Raw genomic sequence first — 25,709 nt, 5'->3', positions numbered from 1 at the left:
CATAAAACTTGTTGCTCGAAATCTTTTTTTGCTGATACGGGATTATTATGTCCCCTAAAGGGATTATACACTAGCCTAGTGGCCTGTGGCGTACCAGAATCTAAAACTTTAACTCGTGCGGCAAACTTGAGTTGGGGGCTTGGCCGCCGAGTTAAGGGCAAACTCCATATAGCCCGTGGGGTTGTAGAATTGTAGGGTGGACCACCTAACTCAGAAGTAATACGAAGATCAGAACTGCATTGACAAGAATGTTTTATGAATTTCAAAGAATTGCTCATGTGTTTTAAACTATATTATGCATGATGTTTTCATGACTTGCTCTCATCTATTTTATATATATAAATGCATTATTTTGGATTCCTCTGCGTACCAGTACAATTGTATTGATCCCCTATCTTTTAGGGTCTAAGGCTCAGTCTAGAGGTCCTGCTAAGCTGTAGACTTATTCCGACAGAAGAGAAGTGTGAGCAGTTGGTGAGCCTTCTTTATTCCGGAAGGCCTATTTCTTTTCAGTCAGTTGTTATTTTATTTGGTTTAGGTCACTGGGGGCATTGTAACAGATTCAGACCAGAAAATTGCATGCCATAGATCCAAATATGAGTGGCTTTAGATATTTGACCCCAATAAGAAATGTCTTTAAAGAATAACCTTCCTTACCTTTTAAGTATAGTACAAGTACCATTTTGCTCCTCTACACCTCAAATATATTTTTAAAACTTTTCATACTTATTTGTCTCTCAAATTTTATATTTTATTATTTTCACTTTTTATTTTTTCCTTTAATTTTATTATTCTATTTTTTTATTATTTTCACTTTTTTATTTTTTTTCTTTAATTTTATTATTCTATTTTTTATTATTTTTATTTTTATTTTTCCTTTAATTTTATTTTCGTGTTTTAATTCATTTGTCTCAACCTTTATTTTTTTCTCTTTTTTTTTTCTCAAGCATTATCTATTTCTTTTTTTTTTTCCCTTTTTTAATTCATTTGTCTTTAACCTTGATTTTTCTTTTTATCATTTCTCTTTTTTTCCTCATTTTTCTCAAACTCTAATTTTATTTTTCTATCATTTTTTATTTTCTCAAATTTTTTAATTCTTCGCTTTTGTCTTAATCATTATTTTTTTCTTGCCTTTTTTTCTCACTCTTTTTTTATTTTTCTATTTTGTTTGATCATTTTTTCTTTTTCCAGTTCTCTTTTTTTCCCTCATTTTTCTCAAACTTTATTTTTATTTTTCCTCTCATTTTTATTTTTCTCTATTTTTTTAATTCTTCGCTTTTTCTCGATCTTTATTTTTTTCTTTTCTTTTTTTCTTAATTTTTTTTATTTCTCTATTTTGTTTGATCGTTTTTTTTCTCAACTTCTATTATATTTTGCTACTAAATAAAAAATTGGATAATCTGCAAAGGTGTTTTATTTTTTTGACATCAAAGCAAATTTAAGGGCATGAATTGTTGTTACGAAGTTTTTTGAAAATTCTTGAGATAAGTAGTGTCTCTAAAGCGTGAGTTGTAGAATATCTCATAAATTAAGGCATAATATGGTAGTGTCAACTTTTGCCCGTGGGGTATAATTTGTTGTCTGAAAGTCCTTAAGCTGAGTCTTGCCTCTAAGACAATAGTTGTAGAACATCTCATAAATGAAAATATAATGTGTAGAGTCAACTCTTGCCCGTGGGGCATAATTTATTGTTTGAATGTCTTTGAGCTAAGTCTTGCCTCTAAGGTAATAGTTGTAGAACATCTCATAAATGAAAATATAACGTGGTAGAGTCAACTCTTGCCCGGGGAGCATAATTTATTGTTTGAAAGTCCCTGAGCTAAGGCTTGCCTCTAAGAAAATAGTTGTAGAACATCTCATAAATCAAAATACAATGTGGTAGTGTCGACTCTTGCCCATGAAACACAACTTGTTGTTTGAAAGCCCTTAAGCTAAATCTTGCCTCTAAAGCAATAGTTGTAGAACTTCTCATAAATGAAAACATAACGTGGTAGAGTCAAATCTTACCTGTGGGGTATAATTTATTATTTGAAAGTCCTTGAGCTAAGTCTTTCCTCCAAGGTAAGAGTTATAAAACATCTCATAAATCAAAATACAATATGGTAGTGTCGACTCTTGCCCATGAAACATATCTTGTTGTTTGAAAGTCATAAGTCTTGCCTCTACAATGTAGTAGTATCAACTCTTGTCCATGAAACGTAGCTTATTGTTCAAAAGTCATAAGTCTTGCCTTTATAATGTGATAGTGTTAACTCTTGCTCATGAGATGTAACTTGAATGGAAGAAATTGAAGAAAAGAACAAAAATAATAAAAAATGCAGAAAAGAAAGAAAATGAAGAAAAATATTAAAATATCAAAAATCAAAGAAAATGTAGAAGTTAAGAGAGAATAGGGAAAAAATAAAGGTTGATAAAAAAAAGATTAAATAAAAATAAAGGCCGAGAAAAATTTAAAAATAAAAAAATCAAAGTTTTTTTTTTTATAAAAGTAGACATTGAAAGGTGTAAATAAAAAAAAGTAAGGGTTGAGAAAAACTAAAAAGAACAAAAAAAGGAGGAAAGAAAAAATAAAAAAATATAAAAGAAAAAAGAAAAAAAAGAAGTTGAGAGGAAAAAAGAAAAAAAGTAAGGGTTGAGAAAATTAAAAATAAAAAATAAAAATCAAAGTAAAATTAAATAGAGAAAAAAAATAAAAGTTGAAAGATATAAATATGGAGTTGTTATTCATTATGAGGATCATTTATGTAAGTTACTCCATTGATCAGGGGCAATTTTGTCCAAAAAGATATTAGTCAATAGGTAAAGGCTATTTTAAGGAAGATTTTTTATTTTGGGCTAAAATTTGAAATCCACCCCAATTTGGGTCTATTTTTTAGATTCACCCGATTCAGACAAGTTATTGATGTCTTATGTAATAGAGATTTCACAGACTGAGAAAGATATTGTTTAGACGTTGAAAAACTTTTTTTTCGTATTGTCGAACAGATTTCAGATTTATGACCATGATTTCGTTTATTATAATTCCGCATCTTTTATTTATTATTCGAGTATTGTGCATGATTACCAGATGTAGAAGGGCGCTCGGGCCTTCATGGTTCGGGAAGCTCGTCACGGCCAGGGCTCCAACTCAGATCATGACAAACTTGGTATCAGAGCACGGTTCATGGTCCTAAGGTGTCTGCAAAATCGCATCGGGTAAAGTCCTGTTTATAGGTGTATAGCGCGCCACATTTATAAGTGAGGCTACTAGGCGTTTAGGAATATCTCCCTTCTTTGTGATTTAGTTCGTGCTGTAGAGTCTGAAATGTCCCCTAATCAATGGTATCTTGTATTTTGGAAAAGCTATCATGCCTCCACGTTTCTCCAATGATTCAAATGCCCAAACTGAAGATGTCCGTCCTAACCATGAGATGAGGACATGTAATAGGGCTCCCACTCCTGAATTTGTTGCTGCTCTGGGAGTCCCTCTTGTCCAGACCAGCCCACCTAGGGCTCCCCGGTTTGGGACTAACCATACCCAACCTCCCAGAGAAAGATATCGAATGCTGAGTTCGACAGTTGATGCATATGATCGCACAGTTGGTGGCTTCACAGGCTCGAAGGTTGGAGGATGTTGGGTCTGCTTCTGTTATATTTGAGGCTACACGGGTGGGTCTGTTAATGAGGTTGAACCCGCCTAAGTTTACTGGTACAAGGGTGAGGAAGATCCACAAGAATTCGTAGACGAGATGAAGAAAATCTTTCTAGTGATGCATGTGGATGAATTAGAAGGGGTTGAACTAGCTACTTATCAACTGAAGGAGGTAGAAAATCAGTGGTACCATAAGTGGGAAGATTCGAGGGGAGATAATGCTGAGCCTTCTTTGTGGGGCGAATTTGTGAAAGCCTTCCTGGAATGATTCTTTCCCCAGGAGTTGAGGGAGTTTAAGGTTGAAGAGTTCATGAACCTGAACAAGAAAAGATGAGCGTCAAAGAGTACACCCTGAAATTCAATCAACTATCTCGTTATGCTCCGGAGTTGGCAGGAAACATGAGGGCTCATTTGAGGAAGTTTGCACCCGGCCTTTCGGATGACTTAGTGTTGAAGTGCAAGGGGGCTATGTTGAACAGGGATATGGACTTCTCTAGATTGTCTATTCATATGCAGTAGGTTGAGGAGCAGAAGAAGAGGGTCGCTGAAGCAAGGGAGAAGGATAGGCAGGCCAAGAGGGCCCGACCAGTAGACCAGAACCACAGTCAGCCGCAGAGTGGTAATTGGGGTAACAGATGGCAGAAGAAAAAGTTTTGGGCAATGCTCAGCCTGCAGCCAGTGCTCCAGCTCCCAGGCCTCCAGTTGATCGACAATCTCAGAATTTACTGACTAATCATGCATCTGGAGCACAGGGTGCCCAGAACTAGGGTAGTGTGGCTCAGCCGTATAGGACTTTTCCGCAGTGTGAGACCTGCCATAAGTATCACCCAGGAAAGTGTCAGCTGGGAAGGATAGTATGCTATACTTGTGGTCAGGCGGGTCATTTCCAGCGAGATTGTCCTTTCGCTAGAAGGAACCTTGATGGTGCTAAGTCCCAGGCAAACTCCTCCATGTCACCACCACTTCTCAAAGGCGTTACTTCATTTACTGGAAGTGAACACAACCGATTGTATGCCTTGTCCAATTGCCAGGAGGCAGAGGCCTCACCAGATGTAGTCACGGGTACGTTACAAATCTTCTTCCGTGATGTATATGTGTTGCTTGATCCCAGTTCTACCTTGTCTTATGTGGCCCTATATGTGGCAGTTGATTTTGGGTTTGAACCCGAAGTTATTGCAGAACCTTTCTCTGTTTCTACTCCCGTAGATGATTCTGTTGTGGCTAGGAGGGTATATAAAAATTGTATGGTGTCTGTTTGTAGTCATAATACTGTGGCAGACCTTATAGAACTTGACATGATTGATTTTGATGCTATTTTACGAATGGACTGGCTCCATTCATGTTATGCCATGGTAGATTGTAGAACCCGAAAGGTTACTTTCCCTTTTCCAAATAAACTAGTGATAGAATGGGAGGATCATTCTTTAGCACCTAGAGGGAAATTCATATCTTACCTTAGAGCCCGTAAGCTCATTTCCAAAGGGTGTTTGTATCATCTGATCCAAGTAAAAGATTCTAATATTGAAAGTTTTTCTCTTCAGTCTATCCCTGCGGTTAATGAGTTTCCAAAAGTCTTTCCCGATGATTTCCCAGGAATACCACCTGATAGGGAGATAGATTTTGGTATTGATTTATTGCTAGACATCCGTCCTATTTCTATTCCACCATATAGAATGACTCCTGCTGAATTGAAAGAGTTGAAAGAGCAACTAACAGATTTTCTTGATAAAGGCTTCATCCGTCCTAGTGTTTCTCTTTCGGGCACGCCTGTACTTTTCATACGTAAGAAAGATGGTTCCCTCCGTATGTGTATAGACTACCACCAGCTGAATAAAGTCACTGTCAAGAATAAATATCCCCTTCCTAGAATTGATGATCTCTTTGACAAACTTCAGGGTGCTATATGTTTTTCAAAGATAGACCTTTATTTGGGGTATCATCAGTTGAAGGTTAGGGAGGCTGACATTCCCAGAATAGCTTTTTGAACTCGATATGGTCATTATGAATTCGTAGTCATGTCCTTTGGTTTGACTAACGCTCCTGCAGCATTCATGGACCTAATGAATAAGGTGTTCCGTCAGTTTCTGGATCTGTTTGTTATAGTCTTCTTTGATGACATTTTGATTTATTCTAAGAGTGAGGAGAATCATGCCAATCACCTCTAAATCGTCCTTCAGACCCTCAAGGATCATAGATTGTATACGAAATTTTCTAAGTGTGAATTCTGGCTTTATGCTATTGCTTTCTTGGGGCATATTGTGTCTAGTGAGGGAACTAAAGTTGATACCCAAAAGATTGAGGTAGTGAGAAAATGTCCCAGACCTACGACTCCAACCGACATTTGGAGCTTCTTAGTTTTGGTAGGATATTACAGAAGGTTTGAAGAGATTTTTTCTTCGATAGTTGCTCCACTTACCAGGTTGACGCAGAAAAAAGGTAAAATTTGTGTGGTCTGACTCTTGTGAGAATAGCTTTGAGAAGTTGAAGGACAAGTAGACTACTGCACCAGTTTTGACTCTTCCTGAGGGCACAAATGGTTTTATTGTATATTGTGATGCGTCCTAAGTGGGACTTGGGTGTGTACTTATGCAGCATGGTAAGGTGGTAGCTTATGCATCTAGGCAGTTGAAGGTGCACGAGCGAAACTACTCCACCCATGACTTGGAATTAACGGCTGTGGTGTTTGCACTTAAAATATGGTGGCATTATCTTTATGGGGTACATATTGATATTTTTACTGACCATAAAAGTTTACAATATGTTTTCTCGTAGAAAGAATTAAATCTCAGGCAAAGGCGTTGGTTGGAACTGTTGAGGATTATGACATGAGACTGTAATATCATCCGAGCAAGGAGAATGTGGTACCCGACGCCCTCAGCAGACTATCTATGGGCAGTCTTTCTCATGTTGAGAAAGGAAAAAAGGGAGATAGTGAAAGATATTCATCGACTAGCCAATCTAGGGGTGTGACTTTTGGACTCCGAAGATGAAGGAGTAGTGGTGCATGAAATAGCTAAATCTTTCCTTTGTGTAGAAGTTAAGGAGAAGTGGATGGAGGATCCCATCTTGATGCAAATCAAGAAAGATGTGGGTCAACAGAAAGTGATGTCTTTTGAAATTGGCAGTGATGGAATTTTGAGATATCAAGGCAGGTTATGTGTGTTATATGTGGATGGACTGTGGAAAAGAATTCTTGATGAGGCTCACACTTCGAGGTATATTGTTCACCAAGGCTCTACTAAAATGTGTCATGATCTTAAAACATTATATTGGTGGAATAATATGAAGCGTGATATGACTGATTTTATTTCCAAGTGCTTGAATTGCCAACAAGTTAAAGTGAAACATTTGTCACCAGGTGGTACTTCCCAAGAGATAGCTTTGCCTTTGTAAAAATGGGAGATTATCAATATAGACTTCATCACAGGACTTTTGAGGTCCCGAAACCAGTATGATTCCATTTGGGTAATTGTGGATCGGCTGACCAAGTCAGCATACTTTTTGCCTGTGAGGACTAACTACTCAGGAGGTGATTATACCAAACTGTACATTGAGGAAATAGTTCATTTGAATGGGGCCCGGTATCCATTATATCCTATCGAGGTACGTAATTCTCTTCGCAGTTTTGGAGATCTTTTCAGAAGGGTTTAGGTACCCAAGTGAACCTGAGTACTGCATTCCACCCAAGCTGATGCCCTATTCAGACCCTTGAGGATATGTTGATACCTTGTGTAATTGACTTCAAAGGTATTTGGGTAGATCATTTTCCATTAATAGAGTTTGCCTATAATATAGCTACCATTCTAGCATTAACATGGTTCCTTTTGAGGCACTATATGGAAGTAGATGTAGATCACTGATTGGGTAGTATAAAGTTGGTGAGACGTGATTGTTTGGGCCTGATCTTGTTCATCAGGCAATGGATAAGGTGAAAGTCATTAAAGAATGGATCAAGACAACACATAGTTGTCAGAAATCCTATGCTGATGTTAGAAGAAGAGAGCTGGAATTTGAGGTTGGTGATTGGGTGTTTCTAAAGGTCTCCCCTATGAAGGGAGTAATGTGATTCGGGAAGAAAGGGAAGCTGAGTCCTCACTATATAGGACCATATCAGATTGTGAGAAGGATAGGTGGGGTTGCTTATAAGTTAGAATTTCCCGCAAATCTGGCTTCTTTCCATCCCATATTCCATATGTCCATATTGAAGAAGTGTATTGGAGATCATTCCCTAGTGTTGCCTGTAGAGGGGATCAAGGTGACAGATTCTTTGTCATATGAAGAAGATACTATTGCAATCTTGGATCGCCAATTTTGAAAGTTTTGGAGTAAGGAGATAACTTCGGTCAAGGTGTTGTGGAAGAATCAAAAAGAGGAGGAGGCTACTTGGGAGTCATAAGATGACATGCAAACTAGATACCCAGGCCTCTTCGAGATAGTGAGTAATGACATAGAATGTATCACTCATTTACTCTCTTTATACTCTTTCTTCTTCTTTGGTATGTTTGAAATCGTGTTTGTCTGCATCATTCGGGGACGAATGATCCCAAGGGGGGATAATGTGACGCCCCGTAGTTTTCTCGACTTGATATCACTTTGTAGTATGCTTGGAGGGTCAATCTTCTGAAAAATTTTCTAAGTGTCAAAAGGACTTAGTCACATTTTGAACCCCTAACCTTTGATGATTTTATTTTCGATCTTCCCGACCTCGAAAAGTTAATTTTTAAGTTGTTTCATGTTCGAGGGAGTAAAAGGGATGTGTCAGGGAAGTTTTGAATTTTTTGGACAGGGTTAGAGTTGTGTTTGGACGTTGGAAACAATGAATCAACGTGAAGTCGATGCGCTGCGTCAATGGTCGCATCGATGAAGCAGTCCCTGTCACGTCGGTTGGCGCGTTGGTGCCCAATTCGCGAATTTATTTTAAATAACTGGCCTTGGGGAGGGCAATTCAATCATTTTTCTTAATCAGAACTCTACCATAACACAAAATTAAAGAGTATTTAGGGCAAAATATCATCAGGAACTACTCTTATCATCTTAAATCAAAACCTTAGTCCCTCCCCAATAAATCAAGAGTCCTCTTGGAAGCCAAGGATTTCAAGAACTTAAGTGTGATTCGGATTTCACTCTTCCTTCTAAGAAATCTATGGTATGTTGGGTTTTCCTAAAACTACTTGGGCATAAAGAAATTGTTCAACAACTTTTAACATTATGAAATCATGAATTTTGAAGGGGTTTTAGAATTTATATTACAATGTTACTTTATGAATTCTTTGATGACATCATTGTTTTGGTCTTGAGGTCTTTCCCTCAAATTGATTTGAAATCTTATATATATATATGTGTGTGTGTGGTTAAAGTTGATAATTGAATTGAGAGCATAACTATTTACGCTCCCTCTTATGTTGTAATACCTCTTAATTTTTAGAATGTTATTTAGAAACATGGTATTAATGTTCCTGACAATTGTTGAATGATGTAAAATTGATCTTTACATTGATGAGAGGGGTTTTGCATGGTGATAAATCTTGAATATATAATGAAAGATTGCATGGTTTGCCAAAAATATATGACCACCACATATTTGTTGACATGATTGAAAGAAATGATTTTACATAGTTTGATAAATGTATTAAAGAATAAATCTTCTTGAATTGTTTGAAGTTGGGTGGTCTAAAACTTATGTTTTGAGAGAAAAAACTGTGATATGATTTTTATGGCTCAGAAACATGACTTGCAAGTCTTGGTATGACGATACCAATTCAGATAATGGCATAGTAACACAGAACAGAACGGAATGTGGATTTTCCTTCAGATTTTCAGATTTTGAACTTAGAATGATACATGTTCCGAAAAGGCTAAAAATGGGCATAAAGAGATGTTAGGTGGTTACCCGAGGAAGGCATGAGTCCATAAAACTCATTTCTCGGAACCGTGTTTTGTCGATATGGGATTACTATGTCCCTTAGAAGGATTATACGCTGGCCTAGTGCCGTATGGCGTACCAAAATCAGAAACTCTAACTCTTGTGGTAAACTTGGGTTGGGGTCTTCGCCGCTATCCCATGGGGTTGTAGAATTGTTGGATGGACCACCTAACTCGGAAGTAATACAAAGATCAAAACTGCATTGACAAGAATGTTTTATGAATATCAAAGAATTCCCATGTGTTTTAAACTATATCATGCATGATATTTTCATGACTTTCTCTCATCTATTTTATATATATAAATGCATTATTTTGGATTCCTCTGGGTACCAGTACAATTGTATTGACCCCCTATCTTTTAGGGTCTGAGGCTCAGTCTAGAGGTCCTGCTAAGCGATAGACTTGTTCCGATAGAAGAGAAGTGTGTGCAGTTGGTGAGCCTTCTTTATCCTGGAAGGCCTGTTTCTTTTCAGTCAGTTGTTATTTTATTTGGTTTAGGTCCACTGGGGGCCTTATCCCAGATTCAGACAAGTTATTGTTGTCTTATGTAGTAGAGATTTCGCAGACTGAGAAAGATGTTGTTTAGATGTTGAAAAACTTATTTTTCATATTGTCGAACATATATCAGATTTATGACCATGATTTCGTTTATTATAATTCTACATCTTTTATTTATTATTCGAGTATTGTGCATGATTACCAGATGTAGAAGGACGCTCGGCCCTCCATAGTTCGGGAAGCTTGTTACAGCCAGGGCCCCGGCTCAGGTCGTGACATAATACTTCTCGTATAGTATTCAAAAGGCATAATACATAAACGTATCATTTAAATTGGCTTCAGCTGTTATTTATTCCCTCAAACTTTGAGCGTGTACAAGTAGACATTTAAACTTGTATAAAGTTGAACAAGCAGACATGTGCCTCCTATGTGACATCTACGTGGCAATTCACATGAGTTTGCCATGTCGATGTTGCGTGAAATGTGTGTGTCTATTTGTTCAACTTTATACTGATTTAAGTGTCTACTTATATACACTTAAAATTAGAGGTACTTATATACACTTAAAATTAGAGGACAAAAATATCAATTGAAGTCAAGTTAAATGACACATTTATGTATTATGCCTTTTCAAAATATCTAATTTTTAATTTAAACTATTGAGCTAATCCAATTTAACTTCAACAGTTAATCAAATTTGTTCTCAAGAAATGAGATGTGACAAATATTTTAAGACGGAAGGATTATATCTTACTTCTCTGGGTTCCATCGTAAACATTACTGAAGTGAACTCACTCCCAAATATAGTAATTGCTTTCTCCCCACCTTCTCAACCAAAGAAAAAAAAGGAATGCCACAAATAAGTAATAGAAATAAATAAATAAAAGAAAACATAAACATCTATTATAAAAAGAGAAAAGACATAAAGTAACCACTCAACTTGTCTGATTTTTTTAAAAAGACACCTAAACTATACGAACGACATATTATCCCACGAAAATTACATATACCGTTGTAAATAGACCATTTTGATCAAAATTTTACACATGCGTGTAGGCACACATAGGACGCGCGTGAGTGACAAAAATTGTTGAACCAGATAATTAAAAAATGCCACATGTAATAAAAAAGTTTCATGTTTTTTCATTTTGTATTTTAGTAATTTTTTCTCTTCCTTTTCTATTTTTTTTGTTTCTCCTTCTTCTTCATTAATAGTGTCGTGTTTTTCCTCTTCCTCTTCTTCTCCATTAATAGAGTGATGGTGAATTGTTAAATTTCTTAGTCCCAATTATCTTCATATCTATACTCTGTAGATGTGAATTTTCGCCAGCTTTATAATTTCATAAGCAAATGACAATCTCACTATGAGATTTTGAGGTTGGAAGACGTAGAAATATGACAAAAATGTAATATTATTTGTGTCACACCCCCTTTTTGCCCGAGGGCCGAGTCGAAGGATTTTTTCAATTAAAGTGACAGTTTTGAATAGGGATTAATTTATTTACACAATCGGCACTTGGAATTGAGTTATGGTGTTCCAAGTCACCTTTTGAATCCCTAATCAAAAGAAAATGACTCTTTATTGATCTGCAAAAATATAAGACCGGATAAGGAATTCTGTTGACCGGGGGAAGGTATGAGGCACCCCTTGAGTCCCGTGGTTCTAGCATGGTTGCTTTAATGATTTAAGTCTGGATTAAATTAATATTTTGGATATGAAACATTTGTTAGCCTAGAAGTTACTTACATCTCGCTTTTAATTTATTTTAAATTATTTAATAATATTAATGTGTGACTTGCCGGTAGCAGTACTTTTTGATCATACCACAAGTTTTGATATATTTCTCGCGCCTTTGTGGCATTTATGGGTCGTTCCCATTTTTTCCAATCTAAATTAGCACCAAACATGTCTAGAATCTACCCAAACCAATTAGATCGGCTTCAAATGGTATGATAAATTTTATTATAACGAATGATCGGTAGTTGGGCTTTCCAACATCATCGTTAACTTCCTCTTGTGTATTAAACTTTTAATTTCTTTTGATCAAGAACCTAAATTTATTATTTAGCAAATCCACTCCCTTACAATTGATTTTTTCCTCTCTTTTCTTTTATCAATAACAACAAGTTTTGAATAAAACCGCAACTTATCTCGGTCATTCTCACCTTAATTAATTTGATTAAAAGTAAAAGAAAATTGGTCTAGGCCTGGAAAATATAAATAGATATTATGTCTTTTTTTTTGTCAGAATGACAAGGATTAATTCTACAATTGGCGAACAAATTAATATATAAGCTTACCAAAATTACTTAAACCAAATAAACATAATCTGTAACAAAGTTAATTAATAAAGCTATATTTGACAAAATTATCACAACGAAATAAACAAGAAAAGGGGAAAAATAATAATAATAATAATAATAATAATAATAATAATAATAATAATAATAATTAGCTAACAACAATTTTTTTCTTTCTTCTTAAAACTATTATCCATTTTTTTAAAACTTTTTTTTTAAAGCTTTCTTTATCATTTTTGTCATCTGTCCACCCTTTTTTTTTTCCTCTCTCTTTTTAAAACTTGTGTGTGCATGTGATTTTTTAGTGCGTGCATGTCTTTTCTCCTCCTCAATTGCTCTGTCTTAAAATATCCAGATCAGATCTATAATTATTCTTATATATATACTTATCAGCTTTTTCTTTCCCCGTACTACTATATTTCAAAATCTCAAAACAGATAGCAGAAAGTAAGATAAAAACTAATTTAAAAGAACCATCTAACCTGACCTTGACTAATTCCATGGATTACCTATTGCCTACTACCATCAACATAGGAACTTTCTTTCAGTTAACACGATCAACTCGCTACTTTGATGTTTGGCATTTTTCAGTCATAAAAAAAGAATGGTCTAACAAGTTGTTCCTATAATAACTAATTCTTGTGTCTATACATCTTATTTCACTACAACTAAAATAATGAAGATTGATGGAAACATCGAAACAGACAAATGACAATTCTATTCACTGATCAATAAGACCCCACCTTTAAATTTCCTTTGTGTTTGAAATATTGTACAACGGTGTCTTGAAAACAAACCTATTATCACCGTCAGGATTGCATGTCAACCGAATATAACCTTACATTTTTTAATACTAATAACTTAAAATTATCTCAATCAATATTTGAAACTAGTCTAGTTAACCTTACTTTGGAATGGCAAACTAGTTATAAATAAAGACATAAAGTAAATTATAAAAAAAAAAAATTCACATAATGAATAATATAAAAGTCACGAAAATAATATTATTCATGCTTCAATTCACATAGAAAACTTATAAAATAATCAATACGGATTCGATAATAACCTGTCTGGAGAATTAAAGCGAAACACGAACAATGTCATCGAAAATTGAAACGGAACCTGAACTCGATCCGCTACTTTCTTTTCCTTCCTTCTTTCTTGATTTCACTACTAATTTTGTTTTCGTCCCTCTGGTTTTTGTTTTCAATGTTTTTTCTTCTCCTTTTTTTTAACTTTATTTTTTGTTCGTTTCTTTTCCAATGTTTCCCTGTCCTCCCGTGTGTGTTCTTTTATAGTGCATGTGTGTGCATGTGTTTTGTGTTGTCTGTGCATGGAAGTTGGGGATAGTGGGAGGATGTCGGAGAAAAACGGGGAAAGGTTTAAGGAAGTGGGGTACAGATGGGAGTTTGGGTAGTTTAGGATAAGTTTCGCTCCGGCGACACAAATGCCGGCGACCTAACAGCTCCGGCAACAGACAAGTAAGTCATCCCCTATCTCTCTTTGGCCTACCTCTTGGGTCTCTCTGTTCCTTCCTGTCTTGCCCTCTCTCCCTCTCTTTCAATATCATCGGTCCATTTATCTTGCCAGTGAGATCAGGCTACCACTGTCTGAATCTGACGATGGGAAGATAGTGAACCGCGCCATCTATAGGCGTGAGTTGGAAAAGATGCACCGGTAATAGGTTGGTATAGATACCAGCATCTAGATTCCGGTGACCAGATTCCGGCAATAATTAGACGAAGCCCCGATGACATTTCTGGCAATGCACCAGCGACGTCTTCCGACCTCAAAGTGCTGGAAGCAACAACTAAGAGAAGTATCATATCCCGGTGACTTCTAACCCCTGAAATTTATATTATCGCACTTTATTGTACAATACCTTTTTCGATATCTTCACTGTTTATATTTTGTGTGGGTTAATTTGTTGCTGGATATTTGTTCTGTGTATTGGTATCTAGCATTTGTTGTTCTTGAATTTTTTATTGCATTTGGTGCTTTGAGTGTGCCATCTATAGGTTTTTCCTATTTTTACCCTTCGTTGTGCTTTTGTTGAGTAGTGGCTGGAGTGACACATGGTGGAATATGGTCATGTCCTGGGGTGCTGGGTGTGGGGTCGGGGGCTGGTGTTGGGTTAGGTTTGTCATGTGGAGGGTGAGATAGTAAGGAAGAGGATAAAAATATCGATAGATTGAGGGTAGGGTCATGAAATATAGAGACCCTGCAGGGTAAGTCGATAGAATTGGTTAAGATTCGTAGGAAGAGAAGGATTAATATTGTGTGTGTTCAGGAGACCAAGTGGGTAGGTTCTAAGGCTAGGGATGTAGATGGATACAATTTGTGTTACTCAGGTAGTGATAGGCGCAGGAATGGTGTAGGTATCATAGAGGACGAGGAGCTCAGAGGGCAGGTAGTGAAGGCTAATAGGGTTAGTGATAGGGTGATGACTATCAAATTGGTCTTTGGGGGTTTAATTTGAACATCTGTAGTGCGTATGCGCCACAGGTGGGTCTGGACAAGGAGGAGAAGAAGAGTTTTTAGAAGGTTTTGGATGAAGTGGTTAAAGGTTTGCCTAGTTCGGAGAAGATTTTCTTAAGAGAGGATTTTAATAGGCACATCAGTTCTTTGCCATTAGGGTATGATGATGTGCATGGAGGTTTTGGGTTCGGGGTTAGGAATGATGAGGGAGATGCTCTTTTGGAGTTTACGAGGGTCTTTGGGTTGGTGGAAGTGAATTCCAGTTTTCTGAAGAAGGAGGAGCATCTTGTTACTTTCCGTAGTAGGTTATCCAAGACTCAGATTGACTTTTTGCTGCTTAGGAAGGGGGATAGATCTTTTTGTAAGGATTGTAAGGTGATCCCGAGTGAGAATCTTACGACTCAGCATAGACTGTTGGTGATGGACTTGGCTATGAAAAAGGGAAAGAAAAGGCAGGGTAGGAAGGGTCCGCCTAGAATTAGGTAGGATGGCCTAACTTCGGTTAGTGTGTTAAAGATAGGGGCAAAGTTAGAAAGGATGGGGGTGTGGGAGTCTAGAGGGGATGTGGATAATATGTGGGATAAGGTTGCTGGGTGCATCAAGGAGTATGCTAGAGAGGTGTTGGGCATTTTGAGGGGCTAGTCTAGCCGGTATCGAGGGGATTGGTGGTAGAATAAAGATTTTAAGGAGAAGGTGGAGACGAAGAAGGTGGCTTATGCTAAGTTGGTAGAGGTCAAGGATGAAGAGAAGAAGCGGGTGAGCAGGGAAGAGTACAAGTTAGCAAAGAAGAAGGCTAAGTTAGCAGTTACGACTGCTAAGTCAGTAGCTTTTGAGAGTTTGTAGAAGGGGTTAGAGGAGAAAGATGGGGAAAAGAGGTTATTTAGGCTTGCGAAGGTTAGGGAGCAGAAAGGGCGGGATCTAGATCAGATGAAGTGTATTAAGGGAGAGGATGGCAGAGTATTGGTTGACGACGCCCTTATTAAGGAAAGATGACAGTCGTATTTTCATAGGCTCTTGAATGAAGAGAGGGACAGAGGAGTTGTGTTAGGGGAGTTGGAGCACTCTGAAGAGTGTCGCGATTTTAGCTATTGTGGCGTTTTAAGGTAGAGGAGGCCAGTGACGCCATTTGCAAGATGCGAAGAGGCAGGGCGAAGGGGCCCAACGAGATCCCGGTGGATTTTTGAAAGTTTTCTAGTGGGGCAGGGTTAAGGTGGCTGACCAACTTATTTAAAAACATATTTAAGTCTACTAGGATGCCCGAGGAGTGGAAATGGAGCACGATGATTCCTCTATATAAGAACAAGGGGGACATTCAGAGCTGCAATAACCACCAGGGTATTAAGTTGTGGAGTCACACGATGAAGATTTGGGAGAGGGTGGTGCAGCGGAGGTTGAGGAAGATTGTGTCTATTTCGGAGAATCAATTTGGATTTATGCCTGGTCTCTCTACAACTGAGGTAATTCACTTAGTGCGGAGACTGATAAAGTAGTATAGAGAGAGGAAGAGGGATTTGCACATGGTGTTTATTGACTTAAAAAATACGTATGACAAGGTCCCTAGGAAGGTTCTGCGGAGATATCTAGAGGAGAGGAGAGTCCCTGTGGCGTACAACCGAGTGATTAAGGACATGTATGAGGGGACAAAGACTCGGGTAAGGACATCGGAACGGGATTCTGAGCATTTTTTGATCTTGACAGGATTGCACCAGGTATCAACTCTTAGTCTATTTTTATTTGCCTTGGTGAAGGATGTGTTGACGCGGAGTATACAAGGCGAGGTGCCTTAGTGTATGCTTTTTGCAGATGATAGTTTTGATTGAGGAGTCGTGACAAGGTGTTAATGATAAGATGGAGGTTTGGAAACAAACCTTAGAGTCTAAAGGTTTTCGATTGAGTAGGACCAAGACGGAGTACTTGGAGTACAAGTTTAGTGACTCGAGGCAAGAAGAGGAGGTGGTAGTGAAGTTGGAGTCCCAGGCAGTTTGTAAGAGGGATAGTTTTAAGTATCTTGGGTCTATGATCTAGGGGAATGGAGAGATAGATGAGGATGTCTCTCATCGTATTAGGGTAGGTTGGATAAAATAGAGGCTCGCTTCGGTAATTCTTTGCAATAAGAAGGTGCCCTCCAAGATGAAAAGCAAATTTTATAGAGTCACAGTCCGGCCGGCTATGTTATATGGAGCAGAGTGTTGGCCGGTTAAGAACTCTCATATCCAAAAGTTAAAAGTGGTGGAAATGAGAATGTTGTGTTGGATGTGTGGATTTTCAAGGGCTGATAGGGTTACGAATGAGATTATTCGGGAGAAGGTGGGTGTGGTGTCGGTGAAGGATAAAATGTGGGAAGTAAGGTTGAGATGGTTTGGTCATGTGATGAGGAGGGGCATGAATGCTCCGGTTGGTAGGTGTGAGAGGTTGGCCCTGGATGGCTTCAAGCGGGGTAGAGGTAGACCGAAGAAATACTGGAGGAAAGTGATTAAACGTGACATGGAGCAGTTACAGCTGACTGAGAACATGACCCTAGATAGGAAGATATGGAGGAAAAATAATAGGATAGGGGACTAAGCCGTGTGGGCGAGTAGGCAGTAGTTAGGAGGGCTTTGGTTCTCGTAATGGTCAATACTTTTGGGGATGTCGTGCATAGGTTATTTTATTATGTCCCATGCCTTGGATGTTTTTTTTGTATATTGTCCTTTTCTTGTGCCGGGGGTCTATCGAAAACAACCTCTCTACTTCTTTGGAGGTAGTGGTATGGACTGCGTACATTCTACCCTCCCCAGAACCCACGATGTGGGAATATACTGGGTTTGTTGTTGTTGTTAGGATAATTATCCTTTCCTTCTTTTTTTTTTTTTTTAAATTTAAAAAGATATATATAATAGATATTGAAAATAATAATAAAATAATATTAATTAATTAATTCTTATATTTAAAAAATACAATAGAAGTTTATAAATAGCCTAAAATTAAGATAATACTAAAACTACTAGCTTATTTATTATTTTAAAAATAAAAATAAAAATATTTCAAAAATATAACTTTATTTATTATTTTTTATTTATTTTCAACCAAAACTTATTAAAATAAAAGATAAAATAAATATTGAATAAAATAAAAAAATATTTAATGTCAAAAAATATATTAAACTCGGGCAGGATAAAAAATCACGTATCTACATTATATTCATGTTTCACGGTAGTACCAAAGTTGCCAAGATGTTCATGACGCTATTAAAGTACTCTGTGTTAGAATCTAACACATTGAACAAAACTTATCAGTTTGTATTATGGATTTATACAAAGTAATTGTTGGGTTCAAAATTAAAAGTGTGAATGAAAAATAGAGGGAACCAAGTGGAGAAAAAAATTGAGATAACACTCAAAATGAAAAGTGTACTAAAAAATGGAAAAGTCTATAATTCTCCCACATTGGTGGGAGAATGAAACTTTCAAGTGTTTATATTAAGAAACACTTACTCCACATGGTAAGTGAGACAAGAACTAAGAGATGCCTCACACCATCGTCGTCGTTCCTCACTCGGCGTCGGCATCGGACTTGGATTCTCAATGAGATTAGTATTTTTGGATAAAATTTATTTGAAACTTGAGAGAAATCCTGTTCGAAAAAAACAAAAGCAAAAAAAAATGCAACAGTTTTTGCAGGTTTTGATCCTCCATTAACTTTCATGCTTCTGCATGCAGAAACGATGTTGAAAGCTGCTCGAAAGAGACACAACTCTTCGAGTAAAAGATACACTATTTTGAAAAAATGTATGATTATTTGAATGGTTGTGGATGTTCGAAAAAGAAACACTGTTTTGAATGGAAAGACATGACTATTCATAAAGGATACACCTTTCCAATGAACCATTGCCTCCTTTTCGAAGAGGCACTTGATGGCTATATAAACATGCATTTTTTTAAGGTTTGCAACGAAAAATTTCTGCATTACAAACACTCCTTGTCTTCTAAAAAATTCTGTGTAATCATCTCTTGTTGAGTGATTTCGAAGAGAATTCGATCGTTTGAGGTACCTCTACTGTCGGATTAAGCCATTTTATCCTGGGAGGAAAATTCCACAACCTCGGGTACTTGAGGGGAATTATTTCCCTAAGGACACTCTGTGAATTCGGAGGACTTGACTTTTTTCTGCATCATCTAATTTTCTTTAAAAAAACTGAAAACACACTTCTTTGGAAGATCATTTTGATCTTGTGTTGAAGGTGTTGGAAAACTTCATAAGTGTTCTTGATTTATTCTTGAACTTATGTTGAAGTAGTTTTGCCAAAATACAGATTTTGTGTATCCAAAACAACAATCTTAAGGAAATAATCTTCAGAATCTATATTGTTTAGTTTCTGGAGATTAAAGCTTTACTCTTTCTACTCCGTTTGAACTTAATAAGTGATTGAAAGTCATAAAAACTTCATCACAAGATATGAGACATTCGGTTAGCGCTTGGAAGTCATAAAAACTTCATCGTTAAACTAGAAACAAGGGGTGTTTAAAGTTGCTACAACTTTATAAGTAGTATTTTAATATACTAAACTTTACTATATTTTTATGACAAAAAATGAATATTGGCAGTCATGTGAATGATGTTGCAACGACTGTGGCAGCAACTAATATTGCCACAATGAGTCGTATGAGTGCTCCACAGGCAATGACATCAATGGAGAAACTCAAAAACTTCACGAGTGTTGATTTTAAAAGGTGGCAACAGAAGATGTTCTTCTACCTTACAACGTTAAGTCTTCAAGAATTTACATCTGAAGAAGATCCAGAGTTGCCTGAGGGTACTTCTGACCAGGAGCGATTTGTCGTTATGGCGGCGTGGAAACACTCTGATTTCCTATGCAGGAATTACATTCTAAGTGGCATCCAAGATGACCTATACAGCATGTATAGTAGAATGAAGATGGAAAAAAAGTTGTGGGGTGCGCTAGAAAGAAAATACAAGACTGAGGATGCTGGAACCAAAAAGTTCTTCGTTGCAAGATTCCTTCAGTATAAAATAATTGACAGCAAGTCTGTTCTATCCCAAGTACATAAACTGCAAGTTACCATCTACAATCTCCTTGCGGAAGGTATGATTTTAGTAAATACCTTAGTTGAATATGTTAAAAATATTCTTAATATTCACATAAACTTTATTGTATGTTTGGTTATGAACAAGGCGTTTCAAGTTGCGACAATAATAGAGAAGTTGTCACCTATGTGAAAGAACTTCAAGAACTACTTGGAACATAAACGAAAGGAGATAACAGTCGAAGATCTCATAGTGAGACTACGCATTGAAGAAGACAACAAAGCCGAAGAAAAAAGGTTGAAAGAAAATTCTGCAATGAGCGGCACAAATATTGTAGAAGATGACCATAACAACTTGAAAAAAGGAAAGAAATCTGAAAAAAAAAACAATCAACCTAAGAAGAAATTCAAGGGAAAATGCTTCAATTGTGGTAAGATTGAACACAAGTTAACAGATTGTCGTACCCTAAACAAAGGCAAAAAGAAGGACCAAGAAAATATGGCTGAATCCAAGAAAGAAATGGACAGTCTATGTGCCATTCTGTCTGAATGCAACTTGGTGGAAAATCCTCTAGAATGGTGGATGAATTTCGGTGCCACCTGCCACATTTGTACAAATAAGAAGTTGTTTGCTGCATTTGCTCCAGATCAAGGCGAAGAGAAGATCTATATATGGCAAACTCCGCAACTGCAAAAGTTGAAGAAATAGGAAAGGTCTTCCTGAAAATGACATCAGGCAAAGTGTTAACTTTGAACAATGTCCTGTATGTACCCGAGTTACGAAAGAACTTGATTTTTGTATCATTTCTTGATAAAAATGGATTCAAATATATATTGGTTTCCGAAAAAATTGTACTTAGTAAAGGAGAAGGGAACGTAGGAAAAGGCTACCTCACCGAAGGCCTATTCAAAATGAATGTAATGAATGTTGAAATCAATAAAAGTTCAATTTCTTCGTACTTGCTTGAGTCTAATGATTTGTGGCATGAACGATTGAGGCATGTTAATTATAAAACTTTATGAAAACTGATTAACTTAGAAGTTTTGCCAAACTTTAAGTGCAATAAATTAAAATGTCAAACCTGTGTGGAATCAAAGTATGCTAAGCATCCGTATTAGTCCGTTGAAAGGAATTTCAATCCCTTAGACTTAATCCATACTGGCATTTGTGATATAAAGTTAATACCATCTCGTGGTGGAAAAAAATATTTTATAACTTTTATTGATGATTTCACTAGAAATTGTTATGTCTATTTGCTAATCATTAAGAATGAAGCAATAGATGCATTTAGGAAATATAAAATAGAAGTTGAAAATAAGTTAGAAAAAGATCAAAATAATAAGAAGTGATAGGGGCGGAAAATATGAATCTCCCTTTGCGGAAATATGTGTAGAGAATGGAATTTTTCATCAAACTACGGCCCGGTATTCACCTCAATTTGATAAAATTGCGGAAAGAAAAAATCAAATCTTAAAGAAAATGATGAATTCCTTACTAATAAGTTCAGGTTTACCGCAAAACTTGTGGGGAGAATCTATGCTTACAACTAACCGAAGACTCAATAAAGTTCCCTATAACAAGACACTATCAATTCCATATAAAAATAGAAAGGAAGGAAACCCAACTTGAAATATTTCAAAGTGTGGGGGTGTCTAGAGAAAGTATAAGTTTCTATGCCTAAAAGGGTGAAAATAGGGCCTAAGACAGTGGATTGTATGTTCATAGGAAATGCTAAAAGTAGTAGAGTATGTCGGTTTTTGGTTCATAAATCTGAACATCCGAATATCCATGAAAATATTATAATTAAATCAGATAATGCTGAATTCTTTGAACACATTTATCCATATACAACTAGATATGAACAGTCTAGTGGAGGGTCTAAACGACCTAGAAATGAACCAAGTGAGGATGTACATAATGATGAGAATCCAAGATTTAGTACACATCAAAGAACATCAACTTCATTTGGATAAGATTTTGTAATATTTCTCTTATAAAATGAGCCTCAAATATTTAAAGAAGTGATGATGTCTTCAAACTCATTCATTTGGAAAGAGGCAGTCAATAGTGAGATTGATTCAATCTTAAGTAACCATACGTGGGAGTTGATTGATCTTTCTCCGAAAAATAAACCTTTAGGTTCTAAATGGATCTTCAAAAGAAAAATAAAAGATGGTACTATTGACAAATACAAGGCAAGAATTGTAGTAAAAGACTTTAAATAGACTTTGATACGTACTCGCGTGTAACGAGGATAACGTCAATTCGAATGTTAATTGCTTTGGCTGCAGTATGTGGTCTTGAAATCCATCAAATGAATGTGAAAACAATATTCCTAAATGTAGAATTGGAGGAAGAAATTTACATGGAATAGCCTGAGGGTTTTGTATTTCTAGGAAAAGAAAATAAGGTGTGTAAACTTGTTAAGTCACTTTATGGACTAAACCAAGCACCTAAACAATGTCATGCAAAGTTTGACCAAACCATGCTGGCAAACATGTTCAAGATAAATGAATATGATAAATGTGTTTACATTAATGACACTCCAAATCACAAGGTCATTGTTTGTTTGTTTGTGGATGATATGTTTATCATCAGTAGAGATATTTTTGACATAAATTATACGAAATGAATGTTTGAGAGCAAGTTTGATATGAAATACCTTGGAGTTACGGATGTGATCTTGGGAATAAGAATTCGTAGAACTCAATAAGGGTTGGCATTGTCACAGTTTCATTACATTGAAAAGGTACTTGACAAATTCAAGTATTTGGAATTTGGTATTGCCAAGACTCCATTGGACGTGAGCTTCTCACTTCAAAAGAATGAGGGTGAAAGTGACTCACTGTTGTAATTCACAAGAGTGTTGGGATGTATGTATATCATAAATTGTACACGGCCAGACATAGTATGCGCTATTAGTAAGTTGAGTAGGTACATGAGTAATCCTAATAAAACTCATTGGATGACAATGAAAAGAGTTTTGGAGTATCTTAAATAAACTCAAGACTATGGTTTGTATTATAATAAATATCCCGCGATAATTGAAGGATATAGTGATGCGAATTGTATCACCGAATCAAATAAAGTAAAATCCACGAATGGATATGTATTTACTATAGATGGAGGAGCAGTCTCTTGAAAATTGTTCAAATAGACATGTATTGATCACTCCATAATGAAATCTGAGTTTGTCACATTGGATAAAGCCGGTGAAGAAGAAGAATGGCTTTGGAATTTCTTGGAAGATATTCCTTATTGGCCCAAACCATTGGCACCAGTATGTATACACTGTGATAGTCAAGCAACGATAGGTAGGGTAGGAAATATGATGTACAATGATGAATCTCATCACATAAGACGCAGACATAATACCGTCAGAGAACTTTTCTCTAGTGGAATTATCATTGTTGACTATGTGAAGTCAAAGAATAATGTGTCGAATCCACTTACAAAAGGCCTATCTATAGAAGGAGTTGAGAGAATATCCAAGGTAATGGGTTTATGATGTAGGACAAGTCAGCATGGCGGTAACTCTACCTAGTATATTTGAAGATCCCAAGAGCTAGGTTCAAGAAGACCAAACAAAGTTGTGTCTGATATGTTATACATTATCAATATACCCAACCCATTATCATGATGTAGATAATGTTTAGTAAACAAGGATAAGACTTATGGTGTGAAGTCTTCAAGGAGAATGTTAGTAAAAGCCTATTCGCTAAGCTCCCATGAGACCGGGATGTGTTCATGGCTGAAACAAACAAAACTGTGAGAATCATAAATGGTAAAAGGCTGGTTATGTGACATGTGTTGTCTAGGTGTACATTAAAGCTCGCCGGTTTAAAGATATCAAATCTACTGATTGACCGAGTGCATTTTTTGATCTTGTGTTGAAGGTGTTGAAAAATTTCATACGTGTTCTTGATTTGTTCTTGAACTTGTGTTGAAGTGGTTTTGCCAAAAATACATATTTTGTATACCCGAAAAAACAGTAGTAAGATGGTATTTTTGTTTAACAATCATCAATCGATTTGGAGCTTTGAATGTGATAAGTGACTGAGTATCAATCATGGCGGAGGCAATTGAGTTAGTTCCGCATGAATCCAGCCATTAGAAGAAGCCAAAGGAGCAGTAAAAACAATTGAAAATATAGAATTTGTTGAACTGTATATCCAGCGAAGGGAGATTAGTGTAGTCACTGGTAATATTGTCGAAGATCAGCCCGACGAGGACGAGTAATTGAATGAAATTGCAGGGGAAATTAGGAAAAGTGTGATGAGGACGATGTATGGGAGAGTTCTAAATATTTTGAGATGGCAATTTTGGACTGTGGAATGAAGGAGATGGAATCAGTTGAAGAAGAAAAGAACAAGAATGTGTATAGGATTTGGGGGTGGGGTATTGGTTGATGTGGAGGGAGGGGATTGGATAAGAGAGGGGAAAAAAAGGTTAAAAGAGTAAGAGAGAGAAAAAAATAAAAAGAGAAAAATAAAAAATATATTTAAAAATAAATTAACACGTGTCACTCTGTGATTGGTGCATGTTTAGCACCTATTTTTAAAAAATTGGGATTGATTTCAAAAAGATGTATTAATATCATTTCAAAATTGTTTAGGGGGTAATAGGTCGCCCGCAAAGTTAAAGTGTCATTTTGAAAAAATCGGATAAGTTGAGGGTTGTTTTTATGTCTTTTCTTTTATAAAAAAATTAAAAACACAATATTTTTTAAAATTATATTTGTTTACATTTTAAGAAGGCATACCCATAATATTTTTCTGAGTGATATTATAGCATATAGAATTTATTACGTAGATGAATTTTATAACTTAAACTCTTTAAAAGACTTATAAAGAGAAAATCACCTTCAGAAGCTAAAGCTAGTCGTTTTTTAGCTTTACGAACACTACCCAAAGGTCCTTCTTGACGTTTTTTCAGGTTGTGTTTTACAAAATATGTTAGTCAATTTCCTCCAAATTTTCTTCTTTGTGTAGGGTTTTCGGTTGATTCATTTGCCTTGTCCTCCATAAATTCGTGTTCATTCAATGATCTAGGATTTTTCGTTGATTCCTTTCCCTTGTCCTCCATGAATAATTGTTAAGTTTTTGAATGTCTAGAAATTATGTAAAATGCCAGTGAAACACAAAAAGAAAAGGATCCTATTAGTTGAAATTATATATTTATGTCTTTGGAGAAAATAATATCACATAGAGTATATAAAAAAAAATTGGCATTAACTTTTGTAAAATCATCTGGACATTGAGGGTGTGGCGAGGTAAATATATTCATATCTTCACTAGTTAACACATTCATAAAAAAGGAATAGATTTGACATAGAATTTTGTAAAATTATGCAGTCGTCGAGAATATGGTGAGGTAGATGTATTCATGTCTTTGTTAGTTAGCACTTACATATAAAAAGGCAGACTGGCATTAGTTAATTTTGAAAAATCATTCGGTGATCAATCGAGGGTGTGATGAGGTAGAGGTATTCACATCCATGTTGTTTAGCACATATATAAAAAAGAATAGATTTGATATTAATATTTATAAAATCATCAAAAAGATCGAGGGTATGATGAGGTAGATGTATTCATGTCTTTGTTAGTTAGCACTTACATATAAAAAGGCAGACTGGCATTAGTTAATTTTGAAAAATCATTCGGTGATCAATCGAGGGTGTGATGAGGTAGAGGTATTCACATCCATGTTGTTTAGCACATATATAAAAAAGAATAGATTTGATATTAATATTTATAAAATCATCAAAAAGATCGAGGGTATGATGAGGTAGATGTATTCATATATTTGCTATTTAGCACGCATGTGGACGCGCGCACACACATATATATAT

This window comes from Capsicum annuum, chromosome 11, assembly GCF_002878395.1.
Source record: "Capsicum annuum cultivar UCD-10X-F1 chromosome 11, UCD10Xv1.1, whole genome shotgun sequence".
NCBI classification, from domain to species: Eukaryota; Viridiplantae; Streptophyta; class Magnoliopsida; order Solanales; family Solanaceae; genus Capsicum; species Capsicum annuum.
The sequence above is the reverse complement of the archived record's forward strand: the minus strand, read 5'-3'. Positions refer to the sequence as shown.